Here is a 19,401-nt window from a genome sequence, read left to right on the forward strand (position 1 = left end):
TGCTTTGCTTTGGCAATCAAGCTTACTCACCATTATAACACTGTACTAATGAATGCCTTGAAGGCTTAAGCGTAGACTACCTTGTGCCATTTAATAGGCATCATAAACAATTTCTAACTGAACACGTATATTCCTCAAATGAATCCACAGGGACTAGAGTCCAAGGAAGACCTTTATATTGGAAAAGATTGGGAAATGATCTCAGTTTGAACTAATCTGATTATAGTGGTGTAATCTTATAGCTCTGTTCACATGCATAGCAGAGACACTTATCTCACACATGTATATTCTGTGCCTTGTTATCTAACTTCCAAGTGCTTGCTCAGGGAGAAGGAATCAGATGGATATTGCACCTTACTGACCTGTGTCATTTTAGTTTCATTATGGTCAGAAAACACATCAGGGTTGTACAGTATGCATGTGAATATAATAGGAACATGTAGTTGGTGTTTATCATCAGTAATGAGGAAAATAATATAAATAAATGAGGCTGAAATATGAAGGAATTCATTACATTGGAGTTTAATTTTCACAAAAGTAAAATTTCAATAGAGGAGTAGGCTCCTGCAGGAAAGTTGCTAGTTGTACTATACAACATTTGCTGTCATTTTTGGTCTCATTGCTTAATCTGAATGTGCATCACAGGCCAGCTTCTGCTCCCATTAAAGCCAATGGCAAAACTCACATTGACCTCAATGGGACCAAAGTTTGAACCTCTGTCAAATCTCTGGAAACATTTTCCAATAATATATTGTGACAGATCCAGACCAGTGGGGTACAGGAGTCTGGTCAAAGGCAAATATACTGGCCACTAGAGGAACAGTTGTCTGTTCCCTGAGTAACCAGAGCAGGGGCTGCCCTAGAGCAATCAGGAACCAATCAGTCAAGAACCAATTAAGACAGACAAGCTAATCAAGACACCTGGAGCCAATTAAGAACTTTCTAGAATCAATTATGGCAGGCAGGCTAATCAGGACACCTGGTTTAAAAAGGACATCCCATCAGTTAGTAAGAGAGGCATGCAAGAAGTGAGGAGGTGTGCTACTGGAGGAGTGAAGAGTTCAAGCATGATAAGGCTTCAAGAGGAAGATCCTGTGCTGAAGATAAAGAAGGTGCTGGGGGAAGGCCATGGGGAAGTAGCCCAGGAAGTTGTAGCTGTCACGCACCTGATACAGGGAACATTGTAGACAACTGCTATCCACAGGGCCCTGGGCTGGAACCCAGTGTAGAGGGTGGGCCTGGATTGCCCTCATCCCCTCCCAACTCCTGATCGGACGCAGGAGGAGTTGACCTGGTCTGTGAGAAACATCAGAAGGGAAGATCTAAATTGGAAAGGGATCTGGCCTGTTCCCGACCCACTAGATGGGACACAGCGACTGGGGATTGTACTCACTTTCCCCCATGCTGGCCAATGATGAGGTTAGCTGAGTGGGTGGCAGCAAGTGGCCAAAGTGAAGGCTGCCATGAATCTCTGAGGCAAGCAAATTCGCCAATAAGCACAGGATCCACCAAGGCAAAGGAGGAACTTTGTCACAATATGCATGCTTTCAGTAACTAAACTGTTATTCCATTATTCCCTGATGTCTGCTGCACTGGCTTCTTTTGAATGGAACAGATATACAGGGATGAGCTTTTAGAAACACAAATCAGAACGTGTTTATGGGAAATAAAATGTTTTGTTTTCCAGCAATTGCAAGGCTGTAACAAAGTATTAGAGAGAGGGGCCATCACCTTCCTAAAATCATCTCTTAATTGTATTTTGCAGCAGCAGCGAATAATCACTTTTTAATTTGTTTTACTGTAAAGCTTAGTCTGGTTTTATTGACACATTAAACTATGGGTTACCTTTCTCAGTAAATTAACTGCTTTTGAATGGTCTGATTATGACCCTGTAGCTTGTGCATTGAGAGAGTTGGTTGCAAAATGAAAAAAAAATCAAAAATTTTCTTTTTTGAAAGATATTGGTTGCAATTTTTAATAATTTTAAACTTTTATTACTTTCTGCTTTTGAAATAAGAAATACCTTTAAATTGATTTTTTGTGAGGTTAGTCACATGGGTGGGATTTTTTAAATCATATTTATCAAACATTGTTTTTTGAAAATGTCTTCATTGAAAAGCAAAAATGATCAATTATTAAAAATTGATAAATTTCATAGTTCGTAGAAAACAATTTTATGACAATGTTTGATGTAAAAAAGGTCGTTTCACTCAAAAGAAATGTTATTTGAAAAATGTCACCCAGCTCTATTAACAACTTCAGTTTTATTGTCCTCTTCAAAGCAATTGTGCCTTGTATCAAATTTGCTACAAAATCTACTCTGGTTTAGCTGGAAAATTAAACTGTTACTTCTATTTTGACCAGGATAATTAACAACCTTTAAATTACCTTACTGTAGCCAAAACACCCAGACCCAAACTCTCTAGTCATAAGAACATAAGAATGGCCATACTGGGTCAGACCAAAAGTACATCTAGCTCAGTATCTGTCTTCTGACAGAGTCCAATGCAAAGTGCCCCAGAGGGAATGAACAGAATAGGTAATTATCAAGTGATCCATGCCCTGTCACCCATTCCCAGCTTCCGGCAAACAGAGGCTAGAGACACCATCCCTGCCCATCCTGGCTAATAGCCGTTGATGAACCTATCCTCCATGAATTTATCTAGTTCTTTTTTTAACCCTGTTATAGTCTTGGCCTTCACAACATCCTCTGGCAAGGAGTTCCACAGGTTGATTGCGTTGTGTGAAAAAATACTTCCTTTTGTTTGTTTTAAACCTGCTACTATTAATTTAATTTGGTGGCCCCTAGTTCTTGTGTTACGAGAAGGAGTAAATAACACTTCCTTATTTACTTTCTCCACACCAGTTATAATTTTATAGACTTCTATCATATCCCCCCTTAGTCATCTCTTTTCCAAGCTGAAAAGTTCCAGTCTTTTTAATCTCTTCTCATATGGCAGTCGTTCTATACCCCTAATCATTTTTGTTGCCCTTTTCTGAACCTTTTCCAAGTCCAATGTATCTTTTTAGAGATGGGGCAACCACATCTGCATGGAGTATTCAAGATGTAGGCATACTATGGACTTATATATATACATAGGCAATATGCTATTTTCTGTCTTATTATCTATCCTTTTCTTAATGATTCCCAACATTCTGCTTTTTTGTCTGCCACTGCACACTGAGTGGATGTTTTCAGAGAACTATCCACAATTACTCCAAGATCTTTCTTAAGTGGTAACAGCTAATTTAGACCCCATCGTTTTATATGTATAATTGTGATTATGTTTTCCGATGTGCATTACTTTGCATTTATCAACATTGAATTTCATCTGCCATTTTATTGCCCAGTCACCCAGTTTTGAGAGAGCCCTTTGTAGCTCTTCGCAGTCTGCCTGGGATGTAACTATCTTGAGCAGTTTTGTATCATGTGCAAATTTTGCCACCTCACTGTTTACTCCTTTTTCCAGAATATATATGAATATGTTGAATAGGACTGGGCCCAGTACATACCCCTGAGGGACACCATTATTTATCTCTCTCCATTCTGAAAACTGACCATTTATTCCTACTCTTTGTTTCCAGTCCATGACAGAACCTTTCCTCTTATCCCATGACTGTTTACTTTGCTTAAGAGCCTTTGGTGAGGGACCTTGTCAAAGGCTTTCTGAAAATCTAAATTCACTGTATCCACTGGATCTCCCTTGTCCACATGCTAGTTGACCCCCCTCAAAGAATTCTAGCAGATTGGTGAGGCATGATTTCCCTTTACAAAAACCAGGTTGACTATTCCCCAACAAATTATGTCTGAAAATTTTGTCCTTTACTATAGTTTCAATCAGTTTGTCCGGTACTGAAGTCAGGCTTATTGGCCTGTTATTGCCAGAGTCTCCTCTGGAGCCTTTTTTAAAAATTGGTGTCACATTATCTATCATCCAGTCATTTGGTGCAAAAACTGATTTAAATGAAAGGTTACAGATGACAGTCCTCCATAACTGACTTCTGATGAGAGTACTAGCAGATGCCACATTCAGAGTGGGTGCTCAGCCTCAGGCAAATTCAGTTGTGTATTTGGTCCTGTGCAAATACCCCAAGTCATTGCTTGTGTAGTTGACATCAGCGAAATCACTTCCCCTTCTCCATTTCCCAACCACCCTCTCTGACTGGAATTCAGTTACATTGCCCTTCTCAGCCCATCCTCCTTCCATCCTCTCCCTTCTAAATGTAGAATTCAGTTCTATTACTCTATTCAGTACCTTTACAGACCCATAAGGGTCTAAGTCTCTTTGTTTAATTTCCACAGAGACCCTCTAGTGACCCTTTTATTTGACTGGCAGTTCAATGCTACTCTGTGAGATGTCAGCTTGCCTCCAGTCTCCATTGCTTGCCTTCACAACCAGGCAGGAAACTTTACATTTCACTACAGATTTTAAGATTTCATACAGAATTTAAGGTAAAAATCAGTTACAGACCAGTAATAAAGGCAAAAAAGGCAAGTACTATAATATTCTCCTTTCAGAAAGAAGGAACATATACTTTCATACACTTCAGTTTTGTCACAAATATCACAGAAATTTTAAAACCTAATGAAAGGAATTGGGTGTTTGGTATTAATAATTTTCTTCTGTAATTTTTAGTTCTTCTACTATCAGAAAAAATGCTTACTTTTTAGATAAAAATTGGATATAATCCTTCATTATCTATACTTTCAATGTAATCCCTCATTACTGACCAAACCCATGCAAGAACAAACCTGTGTCATGCTTCTGACAAAAGCTACACAATTCTATGTTGAAATAGATATTGTCAGTAGTGAGGCAGGATATGAGAGCAGTCTGTGGATTTAACGATGGATGGGTGGGGAGGGGTGATACAGGTTTAGGTGGGATCCTGTGTGCAAATGTGAAGGGCGTTGTAATAGGTTATGAAATGGTTGTTAAATTTTATAAATGTGGTATTCTCTCAGGGGACTAAGCTCAGTGTTTGCGTGCAGGTAGCCGCTGTCCATTACAGTGGAAAGGCAGAGTGTGAATATGTGTGGTGTGGGGCATCACTCACAGAGAGCAAAGTTAATGTTGCGTGGACATTTACCTTAACTCTGTATTTCCTGGTTTTCACAAGTCTGTGTATTTCTGAACTTGGTGTTCTGGAAGGGCACTAGCTATCACCAGACAACTTTAACTCTGTGGTAAACACTTTAATTATGTCATTTCATTTCCTAGTTTTTTTTTTTTAAAAACTGAAACAGAAATATTTGTTGGTAGGAATTAATAGCCATTTAGGCATTTGTAGCTCTCACCTAGGTTGGCAACTGATATGCTACTGCGGTTAGGTAATAATCAAAAGACCTAGCTTTTATAGAATGATTTTCATCAGTAGAGCTCAAAGACCTTTACATTATTATCCCCATTTTACAAACGGGAAACTGAAGTAGAGAGGGGAAGAGTGTGTCTATGCTGCAGTAAAACACCTGCGTCTGGCCTGTATTTGCTGACTCGGGCTGGCAAGGGGATGAAATTTCAGTGAAGATGTTTGGGCTCAGGCTGGAGTCCAGGCTCTGGGACCCCATAAGTTGGACATGTCTCAGAGCCTGGGCTCCAGCATGAGCCCGAGCCCAAACATCTACACTGTAGTTTTATAGCCAGCAGCCCAAGCCCCATTGGATCTGAGTCAGTTGACTGTGATGTAGGTAAACCCAGAGTGATTTGCCTCAGGTCACTGAGCGGGCCAGTAGCAAAGCTAGGAGTAGGCACAATCCAGTGCTCTTTCCACTAGGTCACACACTTGCTATATGATTATAAGTGCTCTTCCCCCCCTGAACATTTGGTTGTAGTTGAATGGGGACAATAATCATGCTTTAAAATGTTTGCAATGTGTAGTTGCTAACAGGGCTTATGAGAGAAATCTCACTCATAGTTTATGTCCCAAAAATCTTGATAGTTTTATTACATGGTGGTTACAGCAACTTTAAGCATGTGAGAAAGAAGAGTGTGTGGCTTCTTCACCCCCAACCCTCACAATATATATCCACTATCACCCGCTAATATTGCCGGCTTACCCTGATAATCCAAAATAATACAGTTTTTCAAACATAGAACATAAATTCAGTCTTCATCTGAGTTTCAGCTGGGCACATCCCACCTTCCTGGGGCACTGTCTTTCTGTTTTCTTGCACCTCCTGCCTGGAGTCCTTCTCCACAAACATTTCCAACTGGCTCTTTGCAGTCTTGGCAAGGGTCTCTCCCAGGCCTCCCTGCCTGGACAGATTTCCATGCTCTTTCTTGCTTTATAAGCTTTTCCCCATGCTGACTCAGGACCCTACATCAGCCTTCTTGCTGTCTGCAGTGTCTATAAACATAGCTACAGTTTCCTGAACTCTTCCTCCCCCCTTCACAACAACTTTCTGGTTCTTTTTTATTGGAATCACTTGATTCTTCTCAGGTGAGGCTCATCCTGTAATCAGGGTTGATTTAGTCCCAGGTGCTCCAGCCCATGAGGAAAGCTACCCCGTTACAATACTCACTCAGGGAAAAAGGGTCAAGAGATTGGACTGTGAAATAGAGGAAGCAATATTTGATCTGTGGCTCAGACAGAAGGACATCTTAGTAGTCAATTCTTACATTAGGGCCAAATTCTTATATCCAACATGAGTGACTATCTTATTCCACAAGTAATCGCACTGACTTCAGTGGGACTATTTGTGGCCTAAAGTACTACATGAGCCAGGGTATCCAAATCTGGTATTTGGATTGTAAGCATTATCGCCTGCCTTGTGTGATTTTAGTAAGATCACTTTAAGGACTTGATGTGCTTAGGAATCTTTTGTCTTGTTCTTTTCTTTGTAACTTCATAGAATTGCCAATAAAATATTATTTTTATTTAAGAGAAACAAAATTGAGTATACCAACTGTTAACTTAAAGCAGTCATGGATGGATACTTCAGAACAAGAAACTGAGTTTGCACTTCAGTGGAAGCAGAGCAGGGAGTAATGAATAATTGGTGTGTAAAGCCTAAAGAACATAGAAGGTTCTAGGTATCCCTTTCCAAACTACTGCTACCACAGGTCATCATAGATGTGGGATGAGTAAAAATACGATTCCTTAATCTGAAATTATTTAAGTATGGACAACATGATAAAACATTGTTTAATCATTATTTTTACACCTGGTTATGCCTCTTTGGGCCACACTGTTAATTTCCCTGTCTTTTCTAAATATTTGTAGAGAATTACCCTCTCCTGGTAACCATCAGTGTATACTGCCAAGATTTCAAAAAAGGTGGCCTATAGTTAAGCTCCTAAATTTATATTTGGCTTCCTAAATAAGTGGCTTGATTTTCAAAAGTGCTGAGTAGGAATTCCCATTGCCATGATTTAGAGTTGTTAAGTGCTCAGCACATTTGAAAATTAGGCCACTAATTTAGGTTGCCATTTTTTTAAACGTTGCCTATATATTTTTTTCATTTTCCCACGTATGTGAATCCCATTCATCCCGTACGGATATTTATTTCTTTTCTCAAAATTTCTTTCCGTTTGCTGAGATCTTTATGGTATTTAGATGCAAGAGTCTAGACGTAACCTTATCAGTTCTGTGTAGAAAGGAACTACCATTCTATTCTGTGATATATTGCTTATGCATATTCAGCTCAAAATCACACTGGCTTTTTTGTTTCCAATACAAGCTCATATCTAATTTGCTACCCAGTATCTCCCCTAGGTCCCTTCCAGCATCATTACTTTCCAAATATTTCCATGAGAATATCTACATTCCCCAGATTGTTCTCCTACATTTTTCCAAACTGAATCTCATTTTACTATTTCCTGTCCATCCTTCTACTGTCTTAGTTCTGGTATCAATCCTCTGTTCACAGCACTTCCTAATTTAGCGTGAGCCACATATGTTTTTGCATTTATCTGTTTTTCCACATCATTAATAAAGTTGTTTAAACTGGCCCAACACAAGTCTCTGGGAAAATGTTAACAACCGTATTGAATTCAATTAGAGGTATCTGCTGGCAGAGTATTCTCTGTGAGGGGTCTTATGCTATGGAACTTGCTCCTAGCAATCAGATAAGCAGAGAACAAGGTTGAAATTCCAGTTCCATTGAAATCAGTTGGAGTTTTCTTACTGACTTCAATAGGGTCAGAACTTCCCACCAGATTAGTTAACCTTCTGAGCACCTTCCAAAGACCATCTTTTTTTCCCCTTCTCTAAGGCTGTGCAGGAGGGGGTGAGCCAAATTGAATATATTTATGAAGAGTCTTTTGTTTGTTCTATGATTTTTAATTTATGGAATAGCACCCAGAAAACTGGATGAGTACTTGTAGTGATATTTTTAAATGTGAATGAATGAGTGAGTAAATCCATATTTGTATATAGTATACAATTTACATGTTCTCAAATAGGAAAGATTTGAATAGAAGGTTTCATTTTAGAAAAATATATAGAATGTGTTGTAATCTAGAAAGAACTGTAAGAAAATATTCCAGGCACTTAAAATATGCTGTTCAAATAATAATGAATTTTAATTTGATTTGTAAATTTGGTCAATTAATCTTAAACCAGATAATGATAACGTGACAGTTTTGCTTACAATGATAAAATCTGCATGGACACTGTCAACAGAAGAAATAAAGAGAAGGGCAAATTTCATTTGTTTGAGGCACTGATGTATGTTCCTTCTGGAGAGAAGAAAATAAAAAGTGTAATTTTCTGCCAGTGAAAGGCATTTCCCCCCACAAATTGCCAAGGGATCTTTTTTTTCCATTGCAACAAGACTTGGTTGATATTTGATTTCTAAGGAAATGCTGTATAATAGTATAAGGCTTATTAACTATTAGCTCCTTGTAAGCAACCTTGCTTGTAATCAATTAACATGCATTTTTAATGAGCATACTCTTGTTTCATTCTCATGCAAGCCCTGTGACAGCTTGTTCATTTGAGCTCTTCTCTAAGTGTGCTTAGCATAGATAATAGTCCAGATTTTCAGGCACTAGCTTCCATTTTTGCAAAAGCAAATAGCTGTGGGCACAGATTTTAAGAGTAAGTCTGGAAGAAAGAAAGGCTGAAGAAGAGGAGCATTGGGTTGTCAATTAAGGTAGAAAAGAGAAAACCATGGCATGATCCAAGCTTTTGACAGTGGAGGGACAGAGAGGAAGGTAGGAATTTCGAACTGTCATGGAAGTAACACAATTTGTTGAAAACCTAGAAAGGAAGAGAAAAGGAGATACTCAGATTTGCAACAATGAGGTTAACAGAGAAGATAGGGGGATTATCAACAGTGATTGAGAAAAAGGAGATAGAGAAGAGGGTGTAGAAGAGGAGATGTGGAAGGTTGTGCCATATCTAGCTTTAGAAGGCATCAGGATATTCCTGAGAAGACACTGGAAGAGATGTGAGCTTGTAATTAAATTACAAGTAGAAAAGTATTTTTGGAGCTCATCAACATGAAGGTGATAAGAGAGACAATGGAAGCAGATAAGATCCCGTATATGAGTGCTGAAATGGAAAAATATGGGAGGAAAAAAAGACTCTTGTGAACAGGGAAAGGAAGAAAGAGGAGGTAAAAGACTCAAAGATAATACACTAAAGGAGTGGTGAAGGAGATAGGTGAAAGACCGGAAAAGGAAAGAGCCACACAAGGCAAGATTATCTCAAAAAGAAGTAAGTAATAGGTGATGTTAAAGGCATGAGCCAGAACATGGAGAATTGTATCAAAGCTCCTAATAGAGTTAAATAATACATGGTACAAATCAGAGAAAGAAATGGTGAAAAGCATACTCTACCTCAGTAGCTGGGGGACCTGCATTGGTACACAAGCTTTCTTTGAATATGCTTAGTGGTGCCCTTGAAAAGACCAGCTGAACACAGCATGTGAGATCAATTTGGAGATATATGGGGACACCACTCCAGAAAGCTTTATTCATGTGAGTAATTGTTACTCACCCTAGTAGTCTCGTTGTCTGGAAGTTTCAGGCCCCTGGTTAGTAGTGAAGTGCTCATAGGTCTAGAAACAAAATATTGTTTATAAACACAAAGCTTCAGCCTGTAGCTAGATGTCTGAACCAACTGATATTTCTAGAGAGATTTGACTTAAGAGTTGTTCCTGAAATTGATTGGCAGTGTCTTGGGGTCTTAGCTGTATTACCTGCTTGTGTTTCTCCATTGGGCTATTAAATAGAAAATCTATCATTAACTACAAGTATAGCAACAGATTTATCTGGGATTATTGAAGGGCATACCGAATGGCAAACTACAGAACAAGTCAAGTAGAGCTGTAATAATTTCTCTGGAAATTGCCAATGTAGATTTCTAAGGGGAATATTGTATTTATCCAGATTCAATGATAATGGCAATCCATATCCAGTGACACAAGTTAAGATTTTATGAAAGTCCTTGATAAAAATTGTATTGTTAGATTCCTCCATAAACTATAAGGTGGAGATTCGAGTTAGATATGAAATAGGTGCAAAAGTAGTTAAAACATCAAAAATATGGCATGAGGATGTGGAAATAAAGAAAAATTTTGTCTTATGAGAAGATTTGGTTGCTTCCATCAGATGTTGTTATTAAATTGATTCCTTATCCCTCGTTACTACACACTCACACAGTTGCTGTTCATAGTCTGGCCCTTAGAATTCAAAATATATTTTTGACATGATTTTGAAAATGTAGACTCTTTCTGTCAATGCAGTTTTGTGCCTGTAGTTTATCAATGGTGCATTTCACAAAATTGCCCTTGCAGAATTAGAGGCAGAGTTGATCATCTTTTCAAAGTAGGCTTTAGGGATGGGCAGATGGGTTGGTTGGTTGGTTAGTTTTTTTAATGGTAATGATGGTCAATCAGTGTAAAATATCTTTATAGCAAAAGAAAAGAAAAAGAGCAAAGAAAAAGACAACCACAGACTTTAAAGGTATGTATTCTGCAGGCCACCTAACTGACTAAAGAGAAATCCTTACAAACTGTGGCTCTGTAAATGTTCTCTATCATTACAATATTCATTTCAAACTATATCACAGTACTAAAGGATGTACATTCATGGAAGAAATTTGAAAGAAAACAAATCTGGAACAGACGTTTGAATATTGAAAATCCTTTTTTCTCTCTAAGGCCTATGACAGTGAGAAATAGCCCAGTAGTCAAGGTTGAAGAAATGAGAAGGCAGGAGTCATTTAAACAAGAATTCAGTGGCATGATGGGAGAATGAGGGATAGTAATGTACAGTGCCAGCAGAGAAAAAAAACTGCTGCCTGATATTAATTTTCTGTTCAGTATTCCTCCCTTCATATCTCACGTTAATTCCACTATAAATCATTTGATTAAAGGGAAAGAATTTAGATGGAATTTTTAGTTTGAATCTAATACTTGAAAATACTCAGTTGCTATAAAATAAAACTTGATTTTTGTTTACAGTATGTACTTTACTAAAGTAAGATGCTGTGCCTCCCATTGATTTTAGTGGGCTTTGCATCAAGCCCCTAGTTTAAGGATATGTTTGCACTATATCCACTACAGCAGCACTGTTATGGTACTGCAGCTGTGCTGCTGTAGTGTAGACACTTACTACAGTAATGGAAGGGGTTTGTCCATCACTGAAATAAATCTGTTCTCTCAAGAGGCAGAAGCTAGGTGGATGGAAGAATCCTTTTAACAACCTAGCTACATCTACTGCAGGAGTTAGGTTGACCTAACTGCATCACACAGGGTGTGAAATTGTTCATATCCTGAGCACTGTAGGTATGTTGACCTAAATTTTAAGTGTAGATTAGGACTAAGAGAGCACTGTAGCCTCAATTGATTGTATGTGTGTGAGGCTGTCACAGAGCAATTGGTTTCAATTTTCATCTGAAGATTATAGGCTAAGGTCATCGTGACTCATAACACCTCAACAATGTGTAGCAAAGTTAATGAGACCACTCTAGTTGATGTGATGCTTCTGTATGCCCAATTAGGACATTATCCCAAAGAACAAGGACAATAAATAGGCAAGTATTACCACTTGTAATCCTGTTAATATTTGCATCTCTAAACAAGTTGTCACAATTTAATTACTAACAAGAAGTAACTCAGAAATACTAATTCAGTGTGGAGTGGTTCAGCAAGAGGTATTGTGCACAGTTTTCATTTTTTAAATAATAAGATAGAAGTGACTCTCATTTGTTAGTATTCAGACCAAATAACTCTCATATTAATTACTGAATTTTGATTTTTTTAAATAGCATATATGAAGATATAGAAAAGCATAAGCGAGTGCTTCAATTTTTCATGACTATGAATTGTTGCTGTAGCCATGTTGTTCTCAGGATATTCACGAGACAAGGTGGATGAGGTAGTTACTTTTATGGACCAACTTCTGTTGGGAGACAAGCTTTCGGGCTTACATAAAGCTGAAGAAGAGTTCTGTGTATCTCAAAAGCATCTCTAACTCACCAACAGAAGTTGGTTCAATAAAAGGTATTACCTCACCCACCTTGTCTCTCTAATGACTAGGAATGGCATTTTGTTGCAATTAGGAAAAAGGATATATTATTCTGTTCTTGTTTTGATAAATATAGTCCTCATCACTACCTCCTTTTGCCAGGAAACAGTGTTTGAGAAAATATAACCTTCTCATTACAAACACCTGTGTTTTCATATTAAATTCTAGTATCCATGCAATCTCTCATGAAAAATATATAGGTTTATGAATCCTTATGCAGCCACTTACTGTTGGCATGTGGACATTCTCACTGTCAATGCCATATTTGTTCATAAAGAACATTCTCTCCAGGCTTCTCCATTGGGGATATTTCCTGAACACTAAATTCATGTTTTTAAAGGAATAAACTCTGAAAGCAAAAGTTAATATGAAGTAGGAAGCCTGTAAAATGTGGTTTTATTATGTTTTCTGAGGATGTCAGGCTGCCAAAGATACAACTATCCATGTTTTTTGGAATTGTCCCAGCTTGCTGGCTTTCAGAGGGGATGTAACTAACTCTATAAGAGCGATGGTTAATGAAAATATAGCAATTATGCTTTACTTGGTCTTTTGGGAGAAGACAGTAAACAAATCTCTACTCTAATGTGTCATTCTAAATTAATATTAGTACTTCTAGTTTGTGTGCCAGGAAATATATTATATAACCTTGGCAAGATACCCTGTCTCTGGCCTTGAGAGAACACATTATAGTAGTATAGCTTGGAAGAGAAAACACATACCAGAAGGTAAGATTCTGGGTCTGATTCTGAACTCACAACTATTTACAGTGATTGTAATGCCATTGGCTTCAGTGGAGCAGTGCCAGATTTAAAGTGGTTTGAACAAGATAAGAATCATAGACTTTAAGGTCAGAAGGGACCATTATGATCATCTGATCTGACCTCCCGGACAATGCAGGCTACAGAATCTCACCCACCCACTCCTGTATCAGACCTGTGTCTGAGCCACTGAAGTCACCAAATCATGGTTTAAAGACTTCAAGGTGCAGAGAACCTTCCAGCAAGTGACCCGTGCCCCACACTGCAGAGGAAGGCGAAAAACCCCCAGGGCTTCTGCCAATCTGCCCTGGAGGAAAATTCCTTCTCGACCCCAAATATGGTGATCAGCTAAACCACAGCATGTGGGCAAGACACAGCAGCCAGACACCCAGGAAAGAATTCTTGATCCCACCCGATCTAACATCCCATCACAAGCCATTGGGCATATTTACCGCTAGTAGTCAAAGACGAATTAATTGCCAGAATTAGGCTATCCCATTATACCATTCCCTCCATAAACTTTTCAAGCTTAGTCTTGAAGCCAGATATGTCTTTTGCCCCCACTACTCCCCTTGGAAGGCTGTTCCAGAACTTCACTCCTCTGATGGTTAGAAACCTTCATCTAATTTCAAGTCTAAACTTGCTGATGGCCAGTTTAGATCGGTTTGTTCTTGCGTCCACATTGGTACTGAGCTTAAATAATTCTTTCCCTCCCTGGTATTGATTCCTCTGATATATTTATAGAGAGCAATCATATCTCCTCCTCAGCCTTCTTTTGGTTAGGCTAAACACCCCAAGCTCTTTCAGTCTCCTTTCATATGGCTGGTTTTCCATTCCTAGTAGCCCTTCTCTGAAAATTTCCAGTTTGAATTCATCCTTCTTAAACATGGGAGACCAGAACTGCACACAGTATTCTGGATGAGGTCTCACCAGTGCCTTGTATAACGGTACTCCCACCTCCTTCTCTCTACTGGAAATACTTCGCCTGATGCATCCCGAGACCGCATTAGCTTTTTTCACAGCCATATCACATTTGCAGCTCATAGTCATCCTGTGATCAACCAATACTCCAAGGTCCTTCTCCTCCTCTGTTCCTTCCAACTGATGTGTCCCCAGATTATAACAAAAATTCTTGTTGTTCATCCCTAAATGCATCACCTGAAACTTTTCACTATTACATTTCATCCTATAACTATTACTCCAATTTACAAGGTTATCCAGATCTTCCTGTATGATATCCCGGTCCTTCTCCATATTGGCAATACCTCCCAGCTTTGTGTCATCCGTAACCTTTTTTAGCACATTCCCACTTTTTATGCCAAGGTCAGTAATAAAAAGATTAAATAAGATTTGGTCCCAAAATTGATTCCTGAGGAACTCCACTAGTAACTTCCCTGCAGCCTGACAATTCACCTTTCACTATGACCCGTTGTAGTCTCCCCTTTTAACCAGTTCCTTATCCACCTTTCAATTTTCATATTGATCCTCACCGTTTCCAATTTAGCTAATAATTCCCCATGTGGAACCGTATCAAATGCCTTACTGAAATTGAGGTAAATTAGATCCACTGCATTTCCCATGTCTAAAAAATCTGTTACCAGCTCAAAGAAGGAGATCAGCTTGGTGTGGCACAATCTACCTTTTGTGAAACCATGTTGTACTTTGTCCCAATTACCATTGATCTCAATGTCCTTAACTACTTTTTCCTTCAAAAATTTTTCAAGGACCTTGCATACTACAGATGTCAAACTGAAGGCCTGTAGTTGCCCGGATCACTTTTTTTCCCTTTCTTAAAGATAGGAACCATGTTAGCAGTTCTCCAGTCATACGGTACAACCCCTGAGTTTATAGATTCGTTAAAAATTCTTGCTAATGGGCTTGCAATTTCATGTGCCAGTTCCTTTTAATATTCTTGGATGAAGATTATCTGGGCCCTCTGATTTAGTCCCATTAAACTATTCAAGTTTGGCTTCTACCTTGGATGTGGTAATATCTACCTCCATATCCTCATTCCTATTTGTCATCCTAAGCACCTCATTAGCCTCATTAAGAAGACTGAGGCAAAATATTTGTTTAGATATTGGGCCATGCCTGGATTATCCTTAACTTCCACTCCATCCTCACTGTTTAGTGGTCCCACTTCTTCTTTTTTTTTTTTTTTTTTTTCTTATTTATATGGATATAGAACCTTTTACTATTGGTTTTAATTCCCTTTGCAAGGGAAAATTCTACATGGCTTTTGGCCTTTCTAACTTTATCTCTACATGTTCTGACCTCAATAAGATAGCTTTCCATGCTGATTACTCCCATCTTCCATTCCTTGTAGGCTTTTTCTTTTTCTTAATCACCTCTCTGAGATACCTGTGAATTTTTTTCCCCTTTTTTAGGGGGGTGGGGTTGCAGGCTTTTGATAGTTTCTGCAACTTTGACTTGAAGTTATTCCAGGCTTCTTCCACCTTTAGATCCCCAAGTTCTTCAGTCCAATCCACTTCCCTAACTAATTTCCTTAATTCTTTAAAGTTATCCCTTTTGAAATCAAAAACCCTAATCACAGATGTTTTTTTGTTTATCCTTACATTTAGTTTAAACTGAATTAGCTCATGATCACTCGAACCAAGGTTGTCCACTTCAACCATTTCTTCTGAGGTCCTCACTACTCACCAAAACCAAATCTAAAATGGCATTCCCTCTTGTTGGTTCAGCAACTACTGTTCTCCATCTTTTTTTAATATTTTTAAAGACATGAAAAACTATGGAACCAAATTATCTACATCTGGAAACATTTGCTATGTGCAATTAACAAGCCCAATTGTACTCTTGTGCTCCAATGTGATTCTTTTTCTGTGTAACCAAATATTGTTTAATTTTCTTTCTCATTTTCTCATGATGTTCTTTGTTTCCTCAGAAAATGAAAATAATCAACATTTTAAATTGAAAAAGGATTATCTTAATCATAGAAATGGAAGATGCAAATCATTTACTCTGCTACCTCGTCTATATCACCAGTGCAATCATTCTAAATATTTTTTACTGCATTGTCTGCATTTTCAGACTATTTTGATACATTTATGATCTTGTGAAGAACGAGTCTCCCTTTGTAGAGACTTCAGGCAATTTTGAGCTTTCTTACATTTGATATTAACAAGAAAGTGAAAAAATGTAAATTAACAAAGGAGTAGAGTGGGCTGGTTTGTAGAGATGTGATATAAAGAAATTGACATAAACTCTTTTATCTAGTGTAATGCAACACTTGTGAAACAAATTGAGCCTGTTAGTCACCATATGGCACTTTTAGTGCTTCATTTGTTGTCCTTATATTCTAAACCCGAGCTCTTATCAACCAAATTTCACCTTTCATAATGCCTTATTTACTTCATTATGTTAACTTCACAGTTCCATTTGACCACGGACAGTGATTGGAAGAAAAAACAATTTATCTGAGTAAGAACAAATGTGCATGTTAGCGGAGGCAACCACAATAAAATTAAGCATCTGTTCTCTTGCATTTTTTTAGTGATACCAAACACATTCCTGACCTGTTTTTATCCTACAGATAAAACCAAATAATAATCCCATACTGTATCCTGCAGAGATCCAATATTCACTCTGAGTATACCCAGCTGGAGTTAGTAAAGAAGGAGAACAAACATAAAGCTACTGCACTAAATCTAATCATAGTGGGTATGATGATGTGAGTATGTTATAGATCACACAATTAGTGAGTTGAGAAAGATGGAGAGCAGATGGTGCCATTGACTTCAGTGGGCTTTCAATCGGGTCCATGGCAGTATCACTTATGGAAGCATTTTAATGTATCTTGAGGGTTATTCCAAACCATGGACAAAGAAACACAGAAGAATGTAATCATGAAGTAGATATTAATTAAAAAGGGGAGAAATCTGAAGGTGGAAGAAAATTTGGGATCTTAAGACATCATAATTACATAAAGAAAATCCTGTTAAGATAAAGAGTTAGTAGTGTAAAATGGTTGGCTTTTCCATAAGCCAGTCTTGTGAGGTTCTGGGTCTCGTCTGTGAGATGTTGATGCTGAAGTAAATCTATCTAGGCTTCTATATCCTATGGTAACTGGGAACCAAACATACTCCTCTGTTTGGAGAGTTGGATCCCAAGCCAAAAACATCAAAGCAAAGTAATAATGAACATGTGAAGAAAGGAGAATAGAAAATGACTGTATAAATACATTCAGGAAAAGACAAAAAATAGAAACAAACACAAAGGCACGTCCTGCAGCCCTTACTTGGCAAAACAACCTTGACTTCAATGGAAATTTTGCCTTTACAAGAACTGCAAGATAAAGTCCTAAAAAGGGAAAATGTGCAATGGGCATAAAGGTGAGGAATCCAGAATGACTGCTCTGCTACAGCCTAAACCTGCACTGCTGAAGTAAATGACAGTTTTAACATTATCATTGAGAGGGAAATCGGGTCCTTACTGTTTGAGTCTGAACTTGTCAGGTCTTCAGTTCCCATTAATTTGAGGGTTGGATCTCATGGAAAAAAATTATACTGTCAATGGTTTTGTTTTTCTCAAATATAAATTAATAGCAAAACAACAAATCTTAAATAGCCATTTTTCTCTGTCAGTAAAAGATAGAACAGTAGTAAGGAAATGGAGAAAGTTAGTTGACAAAGCAGGAAACATTTTTTTAGACATTATTGTAGGTCAGGTCAAGAGCAAATTGTCATCAAGACAGTGAGCAGATATCTGGCAAGATAAAGACTATAGATGAAATTCTGGCCCCGTTGAAGTCAACGGCAAAACTCCCCACTGACTTCAATAGGGGCAGTATTTTACCTTATATAAATTTCACCTTACACATAAAAACCATTTCCCCAGAATACGTAAAAATAAAAATGCCATGATACCCAGCTGCTAAGACCCTAGAAATACCTAGGATTGGATCAGATAACAATGGCAAATGAAGAAGAGGACAGATCACAGCAGCCTGCACATCCAAAACTGCAGGTACATTTACTTACAAAGATAATAATATAGACCTCTACCTCAATATGATGCTGTCTTTGGGAGCCAGAAAATCTCACCGCATTATGGGTGAAACCGCGTTATATCGAACTTGCTTTGATCCACCGGAGTGCACAGCCCCCCACCCCCAGAGCACTACTTTACCGTGTTATATCCAAATTCATGTTATATTGGGTGGCATTATATCGGGGTAGCGGTGTAATTAGGATTCTGCTCTAAACATTTCTTTCCAACACTATCTGCAATGATTATCACAGACAAAGAATATTTTCTGTTTCCGCTAGCTCCCAAACTACTTTTCTCTGTCACATTCCCACAGGTCACCCCTCCATGTGGTTCTTTGGCTGCCACTTCTACTGTGGTCAGCTTAACAGGGATCATGAGAACTTTTAAATGAAGCTTTGGATCCATACAGAAGATAACAAGGAGTCCGGTGGCACCTTAAAGACTAACAGATTTATTTGGGCATAAGCTTTCGTGGGTGAAAAATCTCTTTTCTTCAGACAATAAAAGCTCCACAGTGGACCATGCAGTGTTTGTGTGCATCAGGGGCTTCAGATTACATCATGCACATGGAAATCACATAACATATCTAAATAAATCCTTGCTCATCCCTTCCTCACTCCTAAACTAGGTAAAGACACCAACTCTCATCCATATCAGCACTATAACAAAACTGAATTTCTAGGCCAAACCAATTTGGAGATGACAAAGACAAAAAATAAAGGAAATATGCCTTTTACATTTTTTACCTGCACTATCCCAGACATGTCATAGAACTGGAAGGGACCTCAAGAGGTCATATAGTCTAGTCCCCTGCACTCATGGCAGGACTAATTATTTAGACCATTCCTGACAGGTGTTTGTCTAATCTGCTCTTAAAAAATCTCCAATGATGAAGATTCCACAACCTCCTTAGGCAATTTATTCCAGTACTTAACCACTCTAATAGTTAGAAAGTTTTTCCTAATGTCCAGCCTAAACCTTCCTTGCTGCAATTTAAGCCCATTGCTGCTTGTCCTATCCTCAGAGGTTAAGAAAAACAATTTTCTTCCTCCTCCTTGTAACAACCTTGTTCATACTTGAAAACTGTTGTCATGTGGCAGGAGGTCAGACTAGATGATCAGATTGGTCCCTTCTGACCTATGAGTCTATGAGTC

General features: G+C 38.3%; 1 protein-coding gene and 1 long non-coding RNA gene across 6 annotated transcripts in view; both read left to right on the forward strand.

Annotated features, from left to right (window-relative positions):
* NKAIN3 (sodium/potassium transporting ATPase interacting 3) overlaps positions 1–19,401 on the forward strand; it is a 547,209-nt gene that overhangs the window by 450,658 nt on the left and 77,150 nt on the right. The gene's annotated exons all lie outside the window — the stretch shown is intronic.
* LOC115646817 lies at positions 7,024–18,353 on the forward strand. The gene is made up of 3 exons (XR_003999128.1): positions 7,024–7,034; positions 9,042–9,046; positions 18,254–18,353. It is a non-coding gene; the product is annotated as an uncharacterized LOC115646817 (long non-coding RNA).

Source organism: Gopherus evgoodei, chromosome 2 (genome assembly GCF_007399415.2).
Source record: "Gopherus evgoodei ecotype Sinaloan lineage chromosome 2, rGopEvg1_v1.p, whole genome shotgun sequence".
NCBI classification, from domain to species: Eukaryota; Metazoa; Chordata; order Testudines; family Testudinidae; genus Gopherus; species Gopherus evgoodei.